The following is a 6,000-nucleotide window of genomic DNA, read 5'->3' as shown; positions in this document are numbered from 1 at the left end:
AAAAAAAAGTGGAAAATTAACACAACAGCACAATGATATTATGTGGATTATCTGTGTCTACTACCTACTGAAACTAAACATACCCAGCAACCCAATCCTTGGTATTCATGCCACAGGAATGATATGTATGTGTATGTACCCAAAGGCACACACACGACTGTTCATATCTGCACTCTGTAACAGCCCCACGCTGCACACCACTGCAGGTCCAAAAGCAGACTGGTTTAATTGCAATGTAGTCCTCTGATGGAATATGCTACAGCATTGCGTGTACACCATACACAACTACACCCAACGACAGAGATAAATCCAGGCACAAAAGAGCACACCCAGTGTGATTCCATTTGTATGAAGTCCAAAACCCAGCAAAACCCATGTGCAGTGTTAGAAGTCAAGGTGGCGGTTATCTCTGGTGGTGGATGGGAGGGCTTGGAGGATTTCCCTAGGAGGGGGCTGCTGATGTTCTGTTGCTTGATCTGAGTGCTGGATACAACAGTGTGTTCAGTTTTTGAACATTCATAAACTATAAAATACTTAAGATTTGTGTGCTCCTGTATGTGTTATACCTTAATAAGAATTTTTAAAACACATAAACATTTAACAAAACTACTGTGTATTTTACAAGAAACCACAAATATTTTAGGTCATATATCACACACAGTAGAGAAGGCAATGGCACCCCACTCCAGTACTCTTGCCTGGAAAATCCCATGGACGGGGGAGTCTGGTAGGCTGCAGTCCATGGGGTCGCTAAGAGTCGGACACGACTGAGCAACTTTCACTTTCACTTTTCACTTTCATGCATTGGAGAAGGAAATGGCAACTCACTCCCGTGTTCTTGCCTGGAGAATCCCAGGGACGAGGGAGCCTGGTGGGCTGCCGCCTATGGGGTCGCACAGAGTCGGACATGACTGAAGTGACTTAGTAGTAGTAGTAGTAGAGAGGGTGGGCTCAGAATTGAGTGGGGGTGGGGAGAAAAAGAGAAAATCATATAAACGTTTAAGAGAGGGTCTTTGAAGACTAACTCATGACCATGTGCTAAGAGCTGAGCGGTGAGATTAAGTCAACCATCTGTGCTTTAGTGTGTGAAAAGTAAATGTAAAATTTTAATTTAGAAAACTAGATAAACAAATGAACTCTGGTGCTTATACACTGTAGAATACTCTGCAGCTGTCAGGGAATAGGAGAGATCTAAATATACCCATCAAAGATGTCCAAGAGCACACGGGCTGCAGAGTGATCATTTGTGTGCGACGCCCTCCTTCCCATCTTCCTACCCTGCCACGCATGTGATAGTCTTACATATGTTCTCTGGGTTCCTAACTATGTCTTTAAATGAACATCATCACACACCCAAACTGGGACTTCAGAGGGAACTGAGGTGTCGGGGCCAGGGGATGTCAAAACCGAACTTTAGTTTTCTCTTTCGTGTTTTCATTTTCAATAAAAAGAATCTATTCATGGAATTTTAAATGAATGGATTTCGTATTAAAGGTAGTAGTAAAGACCAGCTCAGGGAGGCCTGGAATGTTCTGGGCTTGTATTCTCTTTGAGGTCATTTAAGATTTTTCAAGTCAAGCCTTGGGACCATCTGTTGCCTGATGAAATCAGGGCGTGTGGATTTAGGACGCAGGTCCCCACCTGGCGTCCCCATCTGGCTGCATGACCTTGGGAGGGTCCCATGCCCTTTTCGGGCCTCAGTGTCCTTAACTGCCCAATGGGAGTCAGATTTCTTCATTCCCTGGGGACATGGGAGGATGGAGAGAGGGCAAGAGGAGAATCACATGAATATAAGGGATTATTCTCTGGGTCAGAGGAGAGGGAGTGGCGGCCTCCCCTCCACCTGCCAAGCCCACAAGGCACAAAGGAAGTGGAGGGAGGAGTTGGGGACCACCCTGAAGAGCAAACAACACATCTGTGGGACAGGGGCACATTGTCAGCAGCTGGGAGGCTGGGCCTGGACCACTTACAGACCAGAGCCTGTGGGCCAACCACCCAGGCTGCCTGAAAAATTGGGATATTGAGCCAGCTTCCTGCTGCTCCTAACACCGGTACAGTCACAGCCCTGTCACCTCTCCAAGCCCCATCATTATTCTCCCATCCCCAACACACACACACACACACACACACACACACAGGACCACACCATACTCACCATTTTAATCCCATCCTATCGCTACAGCCAGAGAGGTTTCACAAAGGAAACCCAATCATGTCCCATGCTTGCTCAAAATCCTCCAGTAGCTTCATGCTGACCTGAGAACAAAAGCCAATCCCCTTGCCTTAGTGACAGGCCTGGAATGACCAGCCGCTCCCATTCCACCACTTCCAGCATAGGGGTTAAGAGCCTGGCCTCAGTGAGAATCCGCCTTGCTTAGAATTCTGGCTCTTTTCCTCATTCATTCATTCAGAAACGTTTGTTGAGCACCTACTGTGGGCCAGGTAATGTTCTAGATACTGGGGATCCATCAGTAGCAAATGAGACAAAGATTCCTGCCCTCACAGAACTTCCTTTCTAACAGAGAGAGATTAACAGTAAACATAAGTACATTCAATAGCATGCTGGAAAGTGACAAATGCCGTGGGGGAAAAAACACAGAGCAGAGGAAGTTGATCAAGAGTACTGGGGGAGGGGGCATTTTTAAATAGAATGTTTAAGATAGGCCTTGTTAAGAAGGTGAAATTTAAGCGAAGACTTATAGGACCTGAGGGAGGGAGACAAGAGGACTCAGAGGGAAAGTGCAGAAGGAACAGCCAATCCACAATACCTGAGGTGGGACCGCACGTGGCTGGTTTCAGGAGCAGCCAGGAGGTGGGGAGAGAGATGGGAGATGCTCAGAGGGGTAAGGCAGATCAGGGAGGGCCTGATGGGCCTCAGGGAGAAGTTTAGCTTTTACTGGTGAGATGCAGTGCTGAAGGGTTCTGACCGTAAAGGAGTGGGGGCAGGGGAGGCAGGACAGAGAAGAAGAGGAAGCCCGGGAGGGCTTGTGGACATCATGTGGGTGGCTGCTTCAGCCTGATCCTAAGGGAGAACTCCGGAGCGTTAAGCTATACCTCAGAGTTATCCATCCCCACTTCTGTCAGCATTCCATGCAAAGAAGGTGGGTTTCCATACTCCTGAAATGATGAGCCACAGCTTAAAGGAAAGGTAAGACCCTCCCAGGAGGCCCCAGCAGCCTGAGAGTGGTCCTACCTCAGGAGAGAAGTGGGTGCTGGTCACTGAACCCTTAGCCAAGAAGAGCACACAGAAGCAGAAAAGGGTCTCCAAGGGGAAGGGGTGTAGCGTTGTTCTTACTGCCTCCAAACACCAAAGCCCAGTCGTTACAGTCTTTTTGGCCTGGAAGGAAGGGCTTGCTAAAGATGAGGCACACCCCAGTGTGACCAGGTAGACTTTTCTGGTTAAGAAAGACTTAGGGATCACTCCTACATGAATTGCAGAGGGATTCATGGTCTATAATATCCTGACCATACGGCAGCCCAGCCTGATACACCTTTTGGCATGGGAAGCTAGTTACAGTTGGGTTAGTTCTGTTCACCTTTGGATACTTTGGGTTTTAGAAAGTTCTGCCTCATGTTGAGTCCATGACTGAGTGCATACTGTATGCCAGGCAATATCCTGTGTTCTGGAACCCAGCAGTAAACAAGAGAGACAAGATCCCTGCCACAAGGAGCTCTCAGTTGGAGAGGGAGATAATTAGAGAAAAAGATAGTGTGGTAAGTAGAGAGAGGGTACCCCAGGAAGCTCTGGGGGCTCAGGGAGGGAGGACTCTTGATTTTGGGAGGAGTCGCCAAGCTGATAAGTGGGGGTTGTGTAGTAGTTATACATTTAGAGGTGTGGGAGAAAATGAATCCAGGTTGATAGAAGGGTGTGTGCAAAGGCCCTGAGGATCCTACCAGTGCTATCACTGTGGCTACCCTCTGTCCAGCAACTATCCGCTCCTACGTGGATGACTGTAATAGCCTCTTCATGGGTCTCCCACAGAAAGACAAGCTGGGGTACGTAGCCACTAGCTCTTTTCTCTTCTTGGCTGAGGGCCACTCCTATGTGCATTAACTCACCCACATTCCACGCTCAATCTGTATCCATGAGCAGAGAGAAACTGGAAGCCACAGGCCCCTGCTGCAGTACCTGCTGGCCACCTCAAGGGAGGGCCTTGCCGTGTGAGCAGGGCACCTATAGCCCCTCTGATAGCTCCATAGTTTCAATGCCTCCTTCCCTCTGTCGTCCTCACTTCCTGTTTTTCCCTCCTTGCTCATTCTGTTCCATCTACACTGGCCTTGCAACTCGCCAAAATGAAGGCTCATCTCTGGGCCTTTGTTCCCCCTGGGTAGAATGCTTGTCCCCTAGATATCCACATGGCTCAGCCTCTCATCTCCTCCACATCTCTGCATAAATGACACCTTTTCAGAGAAGCCACCCCCCGCCCCCGACCACTTTATCTCACATCACCCCTCATTCGTTCCATCTCTACCTTGACATGGACATGAGTATGAGCAAACTCCAGGAGACAGTGAAGGACAGTAAAGTCAGATGTACTGCAGCCCATGGCACGGCACGGGGTTGCAGAGTCAGACACAGTTTAGCAACTATAAAACAACCTTGCCCTGTTCTTTTCTCCATAGTGCTTACCACCCATCACCTGACGTAAGATGTATTTTATTGTTCATGCATTTATTATGTGTCTCTCCCACCAGACTGAAAGCTTTGGGCAAGGACCAAATCTGGTTTTGCTCATGGTGAGATTCTTATAACAGGGCCAAGGCAGTCAATAAATACTTGTTAAATTGATGGTTCTGAAACATAAGCGGTTCTAAAATAGGAGTCCTTCCAGGTATGACTGTCTCAAAGGCTTATGTCCCTCCCATACAATGCCAGTGCCAGGGGTGCCCTCTGAGGGCCAGTCACAGCCAAGAAGCTGCCAATTTTGGAGCCTCCTTCAACCCTTTCCCATCCAGGCCCATCTGGCAGGGGTCAGGGGTCAGCCTGGTCCAGGCCCCTTTAAGCCCCTAGGTGGAGGGGAGATAATCCTAGGGTCCAGGCCTCAGGGATGCCTGGTAAGCCCTGTTTCTCCTTTGGCAAATGTTCCTCCTTCCTTCACAGGGCCTGTGTCTGTGTTTCTGAACCAGAAGGTATTTACACAAAACATCCCGGGTTTGGCGACAGATTCACCCTTAATGAGGAATCCTTAACGAATCTCCTTCTTTCCCCATGCCAGGTGGCTGCAGGGAAAACTAACTGCCTCATCAGTTGAAGGAAGCCAAAGGCCAGGCAAAGACAAGGTGCTTCGAGGACTTTTGGGGCCACAACTTGGTGGAGGGCCTTTTTTTTTTTTTTTTCAGGATCCAGAAACAGCTGTGGTTTGGAAGTTTGAGCACTCCTGGACCATGTTTGCTCCTGACTTGCTGTGGGACAAGGAGCAAGCCTCAGTGTGCAGCTGCGAGATGTGTAATAACCCACCCATACAAAGATGGTTGTGAAATTCAAGGAAGGCAAGGGGTGTGAAAGGGCTTGGTTACAGTGGCCAAAAGGAGAGAAATACAAGCTGGACTCAGGGAGACAAGAGGTCAGAGCTCTAGTACTGGGTCTGCTGTTGACTTTTTAAAACCCTCACCACCCTCTGAACCTTGGCTTTTCCAGCTGTACAGTGAAGGGTTTGGGTGTGAAGATCTCTAGGGAATCTTCTGATTCAGAAGGGCAGACACTTTCCACCTGCCTACTTCTTCTTGGAAATCTTCCCAGCTCCTACAGCCCACAATGATTCACTTTCCAGCATTCATACAACTCTTCTGAGCTGGCACTTCATCACTCACCGTCCTTCCTTGGGTCTAGGTCAGCTATTTTTGACACTGGGTCCAACACAGGGGCTCAATGAAAGTAGAAGTCAAACAATTTTAAGACTCCTGCCTCCTTCCAATCCTGCGGAAACACAATGAGAAGCATTTTTATTCACTCTCATTTTATAAATCAGAAACTGCTACACTTGCTTCCTTGGTGCTCCT

This window comes from Bos mutus, chromosome 13 (genome assembly GCF_027580195.1).
Source record: "Bos mutus isolate GX-2022 chromosome 13, NWIPB_WYAK_1.1, whole genome shotgun sequence".
NCBI lineage: Eukaryota > Metazoa > Chordata > Mammalia > Artiodactyla > Bovidae > Bos > Bos mutus.
The sequence above is the reverse complement of the archived record's forward strand: the minus strand, read 5'-3'. Positions refer to the sequence as shown.